At 40.7% G+C, this 15,697-nt stretch overlaps 1 pseudogene; it reads left to right on the top strand.

The window, feature by feature from the left end:
- The first annotated feature begins 1,902 nt into the window (after positions 1-1,902).
- LOC144238206 (keratin, type II cytoskeletal 8-like) lies at positions 1,903-15,473 on the top strand (annotated as a pseudogene).
- The last annotated feature ends 224 nt before the right edge of the window (positions 15,474-15,697 follow it).

Genomic DNA, 15,697 nt, shown 5'->3' with positions numbered 1-15,697 from the left:
ATATATTAGCATAATAAGCATATATTAACATGATAAGTTGTTCAGATATTTGAAAAAAGGATGTCTAAATTAAATTGCTCCTATTAGTTACAGAGGAATTATATTAAAAATTTTTATGAATCGCCAAGATGATAAGTTGTTGTTGCTATAATATTTTTAATCTATTCCAGTTAACATTTATTTTAGCAAGTATAATCAAGTTCAAAACAATTGGCTTAAATACACCTAGTGCTCATTCAAAATCTCAAATACCTGGAAAGTTATGTGCTGCAAGGGAAAACTTATTAGTAAAATAGTGAATTTATCAAACTATTACAACTATCTCTCTAGTTTTTTAATTGAAAGAATGATCCATATATAATTTTAAGTAATGTTTCATCTTTTTATGAGAAAAATCTCTAATTGAATACATTCTTCCACTCTCCTTGAGATATATTTTGCTTTGAACTGTGTGCATCAATTTTTATGTCAATAACTATATCATAACCCACACTCCTTCTTATAACAAATTAGCATTCCAAAGCATAACAGGTACACTGTTAAAAAAATATATATATTGTTAGAGGAGGTCATTGAGAGGACATGACCACAAGTTAACTTGCTAGCTGGGCCTGGGCAATCAGAAGCTCCTCACCTACTCCCCGTCCTTAGAATGTGGGTTCTGCTTGCCTTCCCTACTCCCAGAATTTGCTCCAAGGACATAGCCTTGAGATAGTGAAGTAGTGTTGAGACAATATGGATGGCATATGTGCCTGAACCCAGTTAAGGCCTCGATACAAACATTTTTAAGATTCTGATGGGATGGTAGCAGTCTACTCATCTTGCAGCTGCCAAGACGAGCATCCTATGTAAGCTTCCTTGTTTATTCAATCTGCCGCCTACCAATCTAGAGTAGTCTTTCTCTTTCTTTGGTCTCTCCCTGCCCTCGGAAGGCAGCGTCAGTTTCAGATGACATCTGGAAAGTTCCCCAGGAGCTTGCAAAGCAACATTTGGCAAGCTGGCCAGGAGACCAAAGAAACGGGCCTTGAGAATGAAGCATCTGTTTGGGGGAGATGCTGAGTTGGCCATTGGCCTCCTCGTGGGAAGTGGTGACCCCTACATCAGATGTTTGTGGACCACAACGTGAGTACGGGGACACCCTAGAAATGCCAGCCAGCCTGATGCGCAGCAAAGAAGATAAAGGCATGGCTGCCACAATGGGCTGGCCTCTACAATGGGCAGATCAGCAGCCGCCTATACCCACTAGAGGCTGAAGCTTGAGTTAGAAATTTTGAAGAAAGGCTGATGTTAGAGAAAGATGTCTCCTACATCCACCGGGCAAATACCATGTTGGCCATTATTCTCTATGTGGGGAGGGGTGGCCCATATATCAGATACTTGTGAACCTCAGTGTAGGTACAAGGATGCTTGAAACACCAGCTGGTCTAATGCGCTTGCTGGAAGAAGTGCTCTGAGCCAGGGAATGGAAGCATATGGCCATGGCAGCATGCTGTCTTCTACTGTGGGCATTTCGGCTGGCAACTAATACCCAAATGGAGGCTGAAGCCATATAAGGAAGTTTAAAAATGAGTTAAGATTAGAGAAGGACGTAAGATGTCCATAGGCCTTGGGGCGCCCGGGTGGCTCAGTCGGTTAAGTGTTCGACTTCGGCTCAGGTCATGATCTCACGGTTCGTGGGTTCAAGCCCTGCATCGGGCTCTGTGTTGACAGCTCAGAGCCTGAAGGCTGTTTCAGATTGTGTGTCGTGTCTCCTTCTCTCTGACTCTCCCCTGCTCACGCTGTCTCTGTCTCTCTCAGAAATAAATAAAACATTAAAAAAAAAAAAAAGATGTCCATAGGCCTCCTGGCTCTGGGGCTGGTGGACAAGGTGGGAGAGCTGGATAATAAGTTAGAAACCTTTGCATGCCGTTTTGCAAAGCGAGAGGAGTGCAAATGCCACAGACTGAGACTTGGGCACTTGCGATTAAGCCTGATTGGGATGCTAAGAAGTGGAATCCTGGGGAGAGTGATGAGAAGGAAGAGGAGGGGCTTATGGTGATTGACAGTGGAGACGACAGAGCACCCTATGCCGACAGACCCCTAATACAAAGGAAAGCAGAAAGCACAGCAAAAGCAATGCCAGCTAGCAGTACATCCACAGTTCAGGAAACATTCCGGATGAAAGAATACACTCCCTCTGAGCTTCTTCACACAGAAGCCAACTCCCAGTAAAATGCCAGGGAAAATTTCCCAGTTTGGTTGGTGCTGCTGTGGGATATGGGAGGCGATAGTATTTCTCAGACTGAGCAGGAGGCAGAGACAATGAGCAACTTCCCCACATACTCTGCCCTCTGACAGCACTTGCATGGTGCCTTGTGACTTCGAGGTCCTCATTGCCATATAGATTAGATCATTCTTTCCAGGAAGAAGTCTTAGCCCAATGAAAGGGGTCACCTTGGGCAGGTGGGACCCTAGAAATCCATGGAGTTGGTGTAGCAAATTTTTAGGAAGCTACAAGTGAGACAGGCAGTCTAAACTCCTGCCTTTGAAGTCCCTGGTTGAGTCACATTCCCTGCAAGAATGACAGCCAAGGTTCTCCAGTCCACCCTATCACCTGCTATAGGACACTGACATCCATGCTAAGGCCAGTTGTGGGACAAAGCAACTGTGAGATGTTGGGCAATCCATTGCTGATCTGGAAGAATGGATGTGGGCTGTGGTAAAGGCTAAGAAAAGGGGGAGCTCAGAAATCCAAGGGAACACCCCAACTGGCTGTTAAGGGTCCAGTAAGAATAACTGGAAGCAAATGTGGTATGATCTCATTGTGGTATGATCTCAGATAGACTGAAAACCTAACACTAATTTGATTGGGCTGTGGAAAGTGTTAACACCTGAAATGTAGTCAGACCATCCCCACCTGCTCCAGTAGAAGCCTCAGGGATATAGTCCTACTCAGAATAGATGCCTCCCACACTCAGAGTATAGAATGCAGGCCAAGATTGTCTCCAAGTGAGACATGGTGAAGTGAGTATTTACTGATCCTCAAGAAATAAAAAGTAATATCACTGGTGGATACTGGGGGCTAATGTACTCTAATACATGGTAACCCTCAGAAGTTTTCTGGCCNTTGTTTTTTTTTATCTCTGTAATAACAAAGAGCTTATTGGACATTCATATCCTACAAGGTCAAACTCTGCAAACCTCTATTGGTGAATTCCACCTGTAGGTTAGAGAATTAAACCAGTGTTGGGGCGCCTGGGTGGCTCAGTTGGTTAAGCGTCCAGCTTCAGCTCAGGTCATAATCTCGTGGTTTGTGGGTTCGAGCACCGCATCAGCCTCTGTGCTGGTTCGAGCACCGCATCGGCCTCTGTGCTGACAGACAGCTCTCTCAGAGCCTGGAGCCTGTTTCAGATTCTGTCTCCCTCTCTCTCTGACCCTCCTCTGCTTGCGCTGTCTCTCTCTCTCAGAAATAAATTAAAAAAAAAAAACAACATTAAAAATACAGTGCTGAGGGGGAGCACCAACTAGAACCCAATAATGCTGTCAAATAATATAAAGTGCCTGAGGGACATATAAAGGGACAAAGAGAACTGTCTAAGAACTGCAGCAACCTGGTCTAGATGATTAAAAAACCCAGGAGGCTCATGGTGGATGACAGTGGACTATCAGGAACTAAACAAGGCAGTGGCCCCACCCCATATACGTGGCTTTACCTGACATTGCCACTGTCTTGGCTACCTTGGCCATGGTCCAAGGAGTATACCATGCTGTGCTGGACTCAAAAAATGCGTTTCTCACTATGCACTGAGTCACAATATCACTTTGTCTTCTCGTAGGAAGGGCAACAGTGAACCTTTCAAGTGCTCCCCCAAGGTAACCTGGATAGCTCCACCATATGTCACAGGATGGTAGCCTGCCACCTATCTCTGTTCTCTGTCCCCACATCAGTAAAATGTAGACCCATTACATTGATGATATAACATTTAACATTGAAGATTTTCCTCTGCTGCAGGACACCTTTCAGGCTTTGCTTGAATATCTGAGAGGAAGAGGATGGACAGAGAACCCACAGAAAATTCAAAACCCAGACACCACCAATAAGTTTTGGGGAGTTAGACCTTTGGTGTCCCAAAAGCTGTGACTGATAAAGTGTAAACCAGTCCAAGCAATAAGAATGTGAGAGAGGTGAAAGCCTTAGTAGGGATTTTCAAGCTTGGGAAAATTGTAATGCCCACCTGGCAGAGTTCCTTCACCCCTTTGCCACCTTATAAAGACAGGGCACATAAAGGACTAAGGATCAGAACAGTAAACCAGATTAGAGAAGGCAAAAATGAAATAGATTAAAGCTCTGGACATATTGTAAGCAGGGATGCCATTTGAGGTAGATGTTTCTGGGCACAACAGAAAAAACAAAAGGAAAGAGTGCTCCCGGGACTTTGGTCTCAGCTCTGGAAGGGAGCAGAAGCTCTATACCTTGATAGAACAATAGTTTCTAGCAGTATTCACAGTACTTCTTTATGTAGAGCCTCTCATATAGCAGCCAATGCGGCAGCCAATGGGCTGAGCTCAGTGTAGTCTGGCTGGTGATCACTCATAAGCCTTGGCTGTTAACCTTATACACTGAGAGTTAGGCTGTTAGAGTTAGGCTAAAAGGATTAGCCATCAGGCTTAGACAATAGAAAGCCAAAGAGTGGATGATCATAAATAAGCCTCCATTGGGACAAGATATGTGGAAAGACATATGGGTCCCTCTGCAAGAGACTAAGGCAGCCCTCATTGTTTTTCATGTCCCAGCTCATAAGACAATGCACATCCCTTGTTTATTAGGAAGCAGATACCTTAGCTCAAGTATGAACTCTATCTACTGACCTTTAACTAGGTTCAGCAGATTGGATGCATGCGTAGAAAGAGTGGCCATCACAGTGCCCATGTAAGACGGCATATTGCCAATGATGCTGGATTGCCCTTGAAATACAGAGACATGGTTAGTGCAGTAACAGCATGTACTGGGTATTCTAGACAGTGCCCAAGGCAACTGCCAAAAGAATCTGGGGCTATTCATCAGAGCTCCCAGCTGGTGAGGTATTGGCAATTGATTACATTGGCCCCTTTCCTCTAACTGAGGTTTTTGCATATGCCTCAGTTGGTGTGGATACTACATCTGACCTAACCAAAGGTTTCCCCTGCCACCATGCAAACTAGCTGCTACCATCAGGGGCTTAAAGAAACAATACTGTATATGGATGCCCTCATAGAATAGATAGTGATTAGGAATCGCGTTTCACAGGTCATGATGTGCAGGACTAAGCAAAAGAGCATGACACGGAAGGGGTCCCATCTTTCCCATAACCCATAAGCAGCAAGACTAGTAGAAAGGAAGAATGGAAGATTAAAGAAGAAAATTAAATTGATAACAGGTAAAGTCACCTTGTCCAGGTGGACAAAAGTACTGTCCCGGTCTTTACTACATTTGAGTAATCAACTAGTAGGACTTGTTTGCCACATATGCCAAATCGAGGATTCTTTGAAGCACATAACATCATAAAGGTATGGGAGACACAGGGAACATCCATTGTCTCAATCCCTACCATGGATCCACACTGCTATGCTGCTGAGAGCACCAAGTCTAATCACACCTGGAAAAGGGATTATCAATTGGCATTTTCAATGGGATGTCCCTCCCAGATGGGTGAGTAACTCCCAACCTCTGGGTGCGAGGGAACTGCTAGGTCCCCACTGGCATGTTATTATCCTGATTCAAGCCAGATCTGTTGAAGACATTAAACTTGAAATGAAACATGCACCATCAAAAGAGAGGAGAAGGTGGGCACCTGGTCTGGCATGTCTTGCCCCCAGTCTATCTCTTCATGCCTGACAGTGCTGCCTCCCCCCAACCACCATTGCTGGTATGCACAATTGGGTCAAGTTCCTAAAACTGTAGCACATTACCATCTAAAGATCAGTCCATGAGTGTAATTCTCATAGAAGAGGAAGATTTCCCCATACAGGATTCTATCAAATATGTCTTTTCAGCTTTAGATTTGGGCTGCTCCTGTGATGTCCCACCATCTGATGGAAATACCTTTTTCTACAGTGGGTCCACCCATATCCCCAACAAAGAGATCTCTTGAACTGCTGGGTAGGTGGGCAACTGCGGCCTCTCTATAGCTCCTCAGGATTGCCATGGTGGGCATCGCCTCTCCAGCGAAAGGACCAGAAGGCCATTAAGCAGGACATTAAAGAAGAATAAATCTGGACTAGTACTCTTAGTTCATCTGATATTACCAATACTGATCTAGAAACCTAGTCTGTAGCACACAGTATTAATAACACTGGGTGTGAGTCTTCTTTTTTCTGCCAGACAAACTTTAAAGGCAGTCCACCAAACTGCTGGTCAGAAAGATGCTGGAAATAACACCGTTGGAGCCATGAGTGGCTATGCTTATGTTTGGGAGGCTTCCTCCATGTCATGGATATCTGGGCACCTACGTTGGAACAGGAAAATCCCCCAGACAGAATGATCTCAATTATATCAGACATGTGGGATGAATACCACTGAAACTGTGCATCATTCTGTCATATTAAGGGAGAGTGACTGGTTTGGCACTGACTGGTTATACTGCCTAGGTATTTATTAGGTAGCCCTAAATTGAATCAAATTATTGTGTGGTACAAAATGTGGCTTCCACCTGAGTGGTTGGTTGGTTCATCACACCCTGTTTTTTTTTTCCTAGGCACAAAGGTGAATTTACCCCACAGTAAGAACAGCTGCCAAACTTTCTCCTTAAAGCCAGGTAAGCACATTCTCTCTTTCACGGATATGATCATTTGGTCACCATCTTTGTGGCCAAATGGCCACCTCCATTTGTGGTTGAACCCAGTTAAGACTTCTATAGAAACTTTAAGATTTGGAAGGCTGGTGCAGAAATCCACTTGTCTTGCTGTCATCTAAGACAAGCCTCATATGTAAGTTTTCTTGCTTGCATACCTTGCTACCTTCCAGCATGTAGGAGCCTACCTCCTTCTTCAGCCTCTCCCTGCCCTCTGAATACAGTGCCTGTTTCACATTACACCTGGGAAATTTCCTAGGAGCTTTCAAATCAGCAGTGTGTTTTATGTTATGTTTCCATATAGGAAAAAAAATATGAAAACGAAGATCTCTTGCTCTGATGTTGGATTATACAAATAAATTCCATCAAAACAACAAAAAAAGAAATTATCCCTTCCCTTTGTAGTAGAATAACTATTGGGAAGGTTTGTTCAGGCTGCCTGATCATGTGCTCATCCCTTAATCAATCACAGAGAGCATGATGGCAGCCATGGTGTTGGCACCTTGTTGGAAGGTTTACTAGAAGAATATCTTCCTGAATGAAGTGAAGAAGTTTTCTAACAAATAGGGGGTAATGTTATACATACATGGATGTGAGAGGGGAAAATGTTGGGCACCCAAATGATCATGGTGGTGTTTAGTCATGTGACGTCTTAGGTCAGAGCCAATAATCCATCTACCTACTTCTCCAAGAATGTAGACTGTCAACCACTGCCACTGATGGCTGAAATAGTGGATTACCATAATGAAGAAATACTACATTACAAATTAGAAGAAGAAACATTTCATGGAGACAAAGCACTGTTGCCTCAGATAAGCACAGTAAGTGCATATTCATGTTGTGTCTATTCTCTTTAATAATAGGGAAGAACTCAACAAAGAATGCAGAGGTGGAGTCATATAGGCACGGCAGGAAGGAGCGATACCCAGAGCATGACTGGAATAGAATTAATTGTTTCAGGGAAGCTAAGATTAAGAACTCCACGACTCTATGAATGTAAATGAGTATATAGGTACATATTTTACTATAGAATAACAGCTCAATTTTAACTGTAGAAAGAATAATTTAAATAGGACAGTAAAAGAGTTACATTTTCTCAGCCATTTTAAAGTGCTTTCTGAGTCACCAGGCAGCACTGCACTTTGTATTTCCTAGAGGACAGAGCGTATATTTGATGAAGGATCTTTCGTTCACAGAGCAATTGGCAAAGTTAATATTCTGGTTTTAGGAAAAAAAGAGTCCAAAGGTAGTCTGTCAACTAGGATAAGTAGATAGGGCCACCTACTCAACAACTCATTTGCCCCTCCTAATTATATGCACACGTGTGTGTGTGTGTGTGTGTGTGTGTGTGTACAAACAAATAGTTGAGTCCAAAATACCTTCTTCCAATATCAAAAGCATATTATGCATTAAATAACACATTTCCAGGGCCTTTAGTTTTTAAGATTGCTTTTCTTTTGTTCTATTTGACCTTACATCTCATAGTCACAACATTGCCATGACTAGCAAATGGTCCTTTTTTATTACTATAATCATTGAGGCTATACCATATGCTTTCTAACGGATGAACATGAAACAAGTAAAACTAATCATTTAAATTAGTTTCAGGGATACTATTCTTGGCATAGAATAGACTTCATGAATCTTTTGCAGCTATTTCAACTCATAATGTACCAGCTTCTATAGACTTAACTTTCAACCTATCCTATATTTTCTTGACCTTGAACACTTATTAACATTTTATGATTCTGGAATAGTACTTACTCTATAATGACCATATTCTTTTATAATCTATTATAATAATAGATTATACAATTATTTTATAGGATAATATATTAAAACCCTCTGAATTTTTAAAAAGCTGTTGAGCAAAGTGCGATTAGGTCTAACAAGGTAAAAGAAATGGCCCAGTTACATTTGCTTAAACAGTGGCTTATCTCAACAAAAGGGATACCTGACTTAGCAAAATCCATCACCAAAATGACTCTCCCTCTCTCCAGTCCTCCTGAATAGGGGATCCTCTATCTTCAGGATGATAAGAGAAACTAGTATCTTTATTTCTATGAAGAAATCATTCTCTCTTATCTCTATCCTAATAATTAACACACTGATATAACACAAACATTAAATCTCTTTCATTTTGAATATTTCATTGCAAAACAAATACGAAAACCTCCTAACTCTACTTAGCCATTTTATATTACACACGGTCATTAATACTGAATTTCAGTAATACTATGAAATAAGCATGAATCTTAGAAGTCAGATAAAAATCTTTTTGGGCTTCGTGGTTTGGTTTCGAGAGAGTGAAATTAAGTAGGTTTGAAGCCTTCTCTGGAGAAAACGGAGCAATAAAGCTGTTAATCATGTTTGTGGCAAGCAGAAATGCAAAACCTCTGAAATTATCGGAAGACTTACATCTAAATGAGCATAAAGATGAAATAGATAGAGGTGCATAAAATATTCCAGGGACTTTTTACTATTATGTTCATTAGAGTTCCAGCTTAATGCATGCTTTATTGCCCAGAAATTCATTTCATTTGCATTTTAACTGGGTTTTAGTCAAGTTAATCCTTTTTCTTCCCTTGCTAAGAAACTATTCAGCAACTACAGCAAAATACCGAAAGAAGAGAAAGAAATTGAAACAGCCTACTTACACCAAAACTTAAATTTGTCATGGTTTACTGAAAAAAAGAGGTGTTGGACCAAGTTCACTAGATCACATTATTTTAACGCCAAAGGGCATCTTGGGTATTACAGAGTTAGCTGTATTAGATGAGAAGCAATTATATTCATTTATGCTAAAGATTTAATATCAAGGGAAATTTGGTAAAAAATCAACATCTCATTTTTACAGGAGTGAAAAGGATAAGGCAATCACATATTTAGAAGCATGTAATTAATTTTCACCACAAACTCCAATATGTAATACCATGCATCATTTAAACAGTCCTATAAACAAAGAAGCATTTAACTTGTATTTTCAAAGTGTAAGCCTTCAGTGCAGTAGCAGGTTGGCCTAATAGGAAGAGAAAGTACTAATTTTTAACACAAAGAAAGTAAATTCATTTCCTAAATTCTAATGATTGTGAGGTCTACATGGAAACAAGATGGTTTTGTCCATGTGACAGTATATTGAAAAACAAAATGATAAAACCTTAGTAAAATGGACTTTTCAAGGCAACAGATGTCTTGGCCAATCCCAGAGAAAAAGAAAGGTAAGAATAAGGAAAGCCAATAACATGGGGACAAAGTCTTCAGACAAAAAGAAACTTTCTTCATTATTTATTTTGTAATATCACATAGGATAGAATATAATATTTTGAGCATAACCATCCCATATCTATTGAGAACCATCTCTAAATTTTCTTTTGATAATTTTTTTTAAGGTTTTGTTATTTCCCAGGGAAGTCTCAAAATGTGTTTTCTCTGGGCGCCTGAGTGGCTGAGTTGGTTAAGCGTCTGATTTTGGCTCAGATCATGATCTCACGGTTCGTGATTTCGAACCCTGCATCGGGCTCTGTACTGACAGCTCAGAGCCTGGAGGGTGCTTCAGATTCTGTGTCTCTTCTGTATCTTGCTTACCGTCAGCCATCATTTCAAGTTTGGGATGCCTTTTTGTGATGCTGGTTGACAGCAGATAGTCTGGAAGGGTTGCTGCTGTTAATTACTGTTTTTGAAAAGAATCTTTTGAGCTGTCAATTACTTCAACTATTCAATAAATGTCATTTGGTGGAAAACCTTACATTTGTTTCAGGCTTATCATTGTCTTAAGAAAATGCCTCAAAAAATTATTTTGAATGATTAACTGAGGCTAAACAGAACGCTATGTTTTTCACCCTCTTCACCCATACTAATTTATGCTAGGCATAAAAATAAAGAATTTAAAAGAAAACAAAGCCAATCCCCTGAAGAGTTAAATGATCTTCATGACCGAGTGTAATTCAACACATTCCTAATCATCAGGTAACACAGAGACATTATTCTAGTCCTAGCTCTATTCTTACTGAGAAGCCGGTGGAAATATCTTAAATGAAAGTATCTCCAATTTAATTTATGGAAAGATAAACTTCTACAGATTAATAACATAATTTATTTAAAAATACATTTACTGTTGCTAAAGTGTTTATGATACAGGAGTGAGTTCTACATAAAATGTACATAATCATCTTAGTAAGTAAAGGTGCATTATCAAGCTAATTGTCATAAAATTCCAATTTAAAGTAACATAACTATATTACTCTATCTTCCAGTTTGTATACTTAAAGTTTTACTTATCCATCTCATCTATCATCTATTTATCTATCTATTTATAGGTTTAAGAATTTATATGAGGTTTTCATCCACATTTTATTCTCAAATTTTGCATGTCCCTTTACCCTATTGTCTCACAACTTTCTATAAATGAAAACATGTTAGCTAATATTATGCTTATATATCTTTTTAATATAGGAAACTGAGATGAATTTATAACATAAGTATACTTTGTATGAAATAAGAGACTGACAAAGAGAGAGACAGAGATAGAGAACAAAGGTAAGACAACTAAATCAGGAATAAAAAAGAGAATATAAACAAATTATGCCAGCATTTGAACATGTAGATGTGACAGATACATATCTATTTAAAAAAAATGAAAAACACATCAAAAGAGAAATAAGAAACCTGAGTGTGACGAGCATATGACAATTAAAGAAATTGTGTTAGTAATCAAATACACACATACAGCTTAGATGATCTCATCACTGAATTTTATCAACCATTTAAGATACAAGTAATTCCAGTATTTTGTAAATCATTCTGGATAGTTGAAAAACTATCGTTTTATGAAGTTAGCAAAATTTTTATACCAGAAGTTCAAAGTTTCAAAGATAATTTGAAATAAGATAATTACAGTATAATAACACTTATGAACAAATATGAAAATAACTCTAAAAATCCTGGTACGTTAATCCAACAATATACTCTAAATGCATTACAATTTGGCACACATCTACTAAATATTTGTAATACCTGATTTAACTACATCAGTCTACTGATATAACTGGTCCAAAGTGTGGATAAACCTGTGTGTTTCATCTTTGGAAAAGTTTTTTTTTTTTTTTTAATATTTGCTAGTTAATATTTGTGATAAATATTCTGATTCTCAAAATATTTGTATTTAAATAATTCAGTATAATGAAATATCATAAAAATATATCTCATTAAAAAACATATGCTTGGGGGCGCCTGAGTGGCTCAGTCGGTTATGCGTCCGACTTCAGCTCAGGTCATGATCGCACGGTTCATGGGTTCGAGCCCCACATCGGGCTCTGTGCTGACAGCTAGTTCAGAGCCTGGATCCTGCTTCAGATTCTGTGCCTCCCTCTCTCTCTCTGACCTCCCCAGCTCACGCTGTCTCTCTCTTTCAAAAATAAAAACAAAACAAAACAAAACATATGCTTGTATCTATATCTATACATCAATCATACATTTGCATAAGAAAAGATATGCATGATATCTTCAATAATTATAGAATTTCCTAACACTTAATATTCATTGCCAAACTTAGTGTAAGTTTAGTGAATGTAATATATGCAATGTAAAATGAATCCCCCAAATATAAAATAATTCTATAAAATGTGAGATGTATTCAAGAAATTTCTAAAATTTCTTTATATCCTAAAGTCTTCTGTTGAAAAAAAGTCACCCTGTAATAATTATCAACCAAAATATCATTACGATAGTGTTTTCAAAAATGCTATTACTCAAATTAATCCATTTATAGTAGCATATCAGAAAGAACAAGTGATGGAAACCTCTAGGGCACCTGGGTGGCTAAGTCATGTAAGCGATTGCCTATTGAATTCAGCTCAGGTCATGGTTATACCGACAGGATAAGCACCCCCCTTCTGTCCCCTCCCCAGCAGCTCTGCCCTCTGCATCAGGTTCTGGGCCAAGGGTGGAGCCTGGTTAGGATCTTCTTCCTCCCTCTCCCTTTGCCCCTCCCCTGCTCAGCTCTTGCTCTCTCTCTCTTTCTGAAAACCAATCAATCAATCAATAAACAAACTACTAAAATTGAGCATCAATTTCAATTTCTCAAGGAAAAGACATCCACATTTGAGATCAATAGAGATATTTCCAAGATCCACGGCAACAAGTAAACTTCATTGATGTTTACACTGTGTTAGAAAGAGGCAGTTGGGTTTACTAATAGTAATATTATGTTCCCAATTATAAGCGGATGTGCACAATCACAGACACCTCCAGAGAGGGTCTGCCCCTATATGTACTTTGCATAGCAAGTAAAAAGCAAAAAGAAGTCTTAGTTTCTTCAGGAACATAGATACTGTTAACATTAATCTGCATTTCCATTTCTAACCCCTCAGATCTAGCAATTATAGTAAATGCTTCCTCACTTGGTAAAATGCATGTGAAGAGTCAGTATTAATAAAAAAGTGGATGCAGAGGGGAACCGAGTGGCTCAGTCGGTGGAGTGTGGAACTCTTGATTTTGGCTAAGGTCATGATCTCAGGGTTGGTGGGATAGAGCCCTGAGTTGGGCTCCATGATGACAGCATGGGGCCTGCTTGGGATTCTCACTCTCCCTCTCTATCTGCCCCTCCACGACTCACACTCCTTCTCTCTCTCAAATCACCAACTGACATCACCATTATCTTACACATAAAATACTTTTTAAAGCCTGGACACATATTGTGTTGTATTTTACAGTCTGAGTCCTCTGTAAACCTTTACACACAAACAGATAAGTTACAAGATAAAAGACAAGAGAAGTCAATGGTCCTCGGAACAAAAATTCAGAACATTAATATCAAACTTGAATTTATTGCTTTTAAACTGATAAGTGGCATTAGAAAATCTGAAGCAATAAGGAACAGTAAAATATATAAGAACATGTTAAATAATGTGCAATACAATTACTCCAAGTCCAAAATTAACTCAGCTAAATTCACTAATAAAGGAATAGGTTTTAATTAAATTCTTACTAAATTAAAATAGAACCAGTTATACTATTGATAGCTGTTGTTCAAAAATTTTCCAAGATTAATCTAGAAGCAGCTTCTCCACTCCTGAAATCTGTCAGTTTTCAGCTCTACTCTCGTCTCTACCATATCCATCAGAGGGACTCAGAAGTCCTACAGAGTGTCCATCTGTGCTATCGGGCCTTCAGCAGCCACTCCTACATGAGTCAGCCTGGGGTCCATATCCACTCCCCAGCCTTCTCCGAGGCAGACAGCAGCAGCAGCCTCAGGGCTGGCCTGGGCACCAACATAAGTATGGTTGGGAAATTCTGCAGGGCCAGGGGTGTTGGGGTGCATCACAGCTGTCTCAGTGAAGCAGAGTGAGCTGGGCCTTCTGAGACTAGAGGTGGACCACAACATCCAGGCTGTGCACACCCAGGAGAAGGAGCAGATCAAGGCCTTCAACAACAAGTTTGGTTCCTCCATGGACAAGGTGCAGCAGAACAAAATTCTGGAGACCCAGTGGTGTCTCTGGCAACAGCAGGAAACCCCTTGGAGCATCATGGACAACAGGCTTGAGAGCTGCATCAACAACCTTCCGTGGCAACCTGACACACTGAGTAGGAGAGGAGGAAGCTGGAGGTGGAGCTTGGCAACATGCAAGGGTTGGTGGACGACTTCAAGCATATGTATGAGGAGGAGATCACAGAGCAAGCAGAAAGGGAATTGTCCTCCTCAAGAAGGATGTGGACGCACTTTGCCTGAACAAGGTGTTGCTGGAATCTACCTGGAAGGGCTGACTGAGGAGATCAGCGTCTTATGAACCGTGACATGCAGTCCCAGATCTTGAACACTGCCACTGTGCTGTCAATGGACCTGGACGGCATCATCGCCCAAGTCAAGGCCCGGTATGAGAGCATCACCAGTTGCAGCTGAGGCTGAGACCATGTCCGAAATCAAGTACAAGGAGCTGCAGACACTGGCTGGGAAAAACGGAGGTGACCTTCACTGTATAAGGACAGAGATTTCTGAGATGAACCAAAATATCAGTCAACTGCAGGCTGAGATCGAGGGCTTCAAAGTGAGAGGGCTTTCCTGGAGGCAGCCGTCGCTGATGCTGAACACCTTGATGGTTCAAGGATGCCAATGCCAAACTGGCCAAGCTGGAGGCCACTCTGCAGCAAGCCAAGCAGGACCTGACATGGCAGCTGTGCGAGTACCAGGAGCTCATGAACATCAAGCTGGCCTTGAACATCAAGATTGTCACCTATCACAATCTGCTTGAGGGCAAGGAGTCCCTGGTGGAGTCTGAGAAGAAGAACATGAGTGTTCATTATAAGACCATACTAAGCAGCTACTCAGGTGGGCTGAGCTCAGCCTACTGGGGTCTCATGAGCCCTGGCCCCACATATAGCCTGAGCTCCTTCTAGTCTAGCTTGAGCTCTGGTGGGTTTCCAGTTCCTTCAGCCATGTCAGCTCCTTCCAGGCTGTGGCTGAGAAGAAGATAGAGACCCATGATGGGAAGCTGGTATCTAAGTCATCTGATATTCTGTCTAAGTGAATAGTCACTGTGGTCCCTCCCAGCCTCCCTGCTCCTGGGCATGTCATAGAGCCTTTGGGGGAAGGAGGTATGCAGGGGTGTGTTGGGAAGAGGAGGTGCACTTGGGGCTCAGCCTCAACTGAGCCCTCTACCCTTGGGGGGAGTCTACTGCTCTGGGTACCTCCTCTTACCAATGCCCCCAACTAAAAACCAATTCAAATGGTTTTACCAATTAGGGTCTTAGCTGACTCTGCCAACATCAACCTCCAATTTTTACCCCCAAGGTAATTTTCCAAATAGAAGCTATAGCATGATTCATTGTGTCATAATATGCTTTTTGCAGCAAAAATTGATTATGTCTCAATTTAAAAAGCAAAATTTCCTTAG

This window comes from Crocuta crocuta, unplaced genomic scaffold (assembly GCF_008692635.1).
Source record: "Crocuta crocuta isolate KB4526 unplaced genomic scaffold, BGI_CrCroc_1.0 scaffold51, whole genome shotgun sequence".
Taxonomy (NCBI): Eukaryota; Metazoa; Chordata; class Mammalia; order Carnivora; family Hyaenidae; genus Crocuta; species Crocuta crocuta.
The sequence above is the reverse complement of the archived record's forward strand: the minus strand, read 5'-3'. Positions and strand labels throughout refer to the sequence as shown.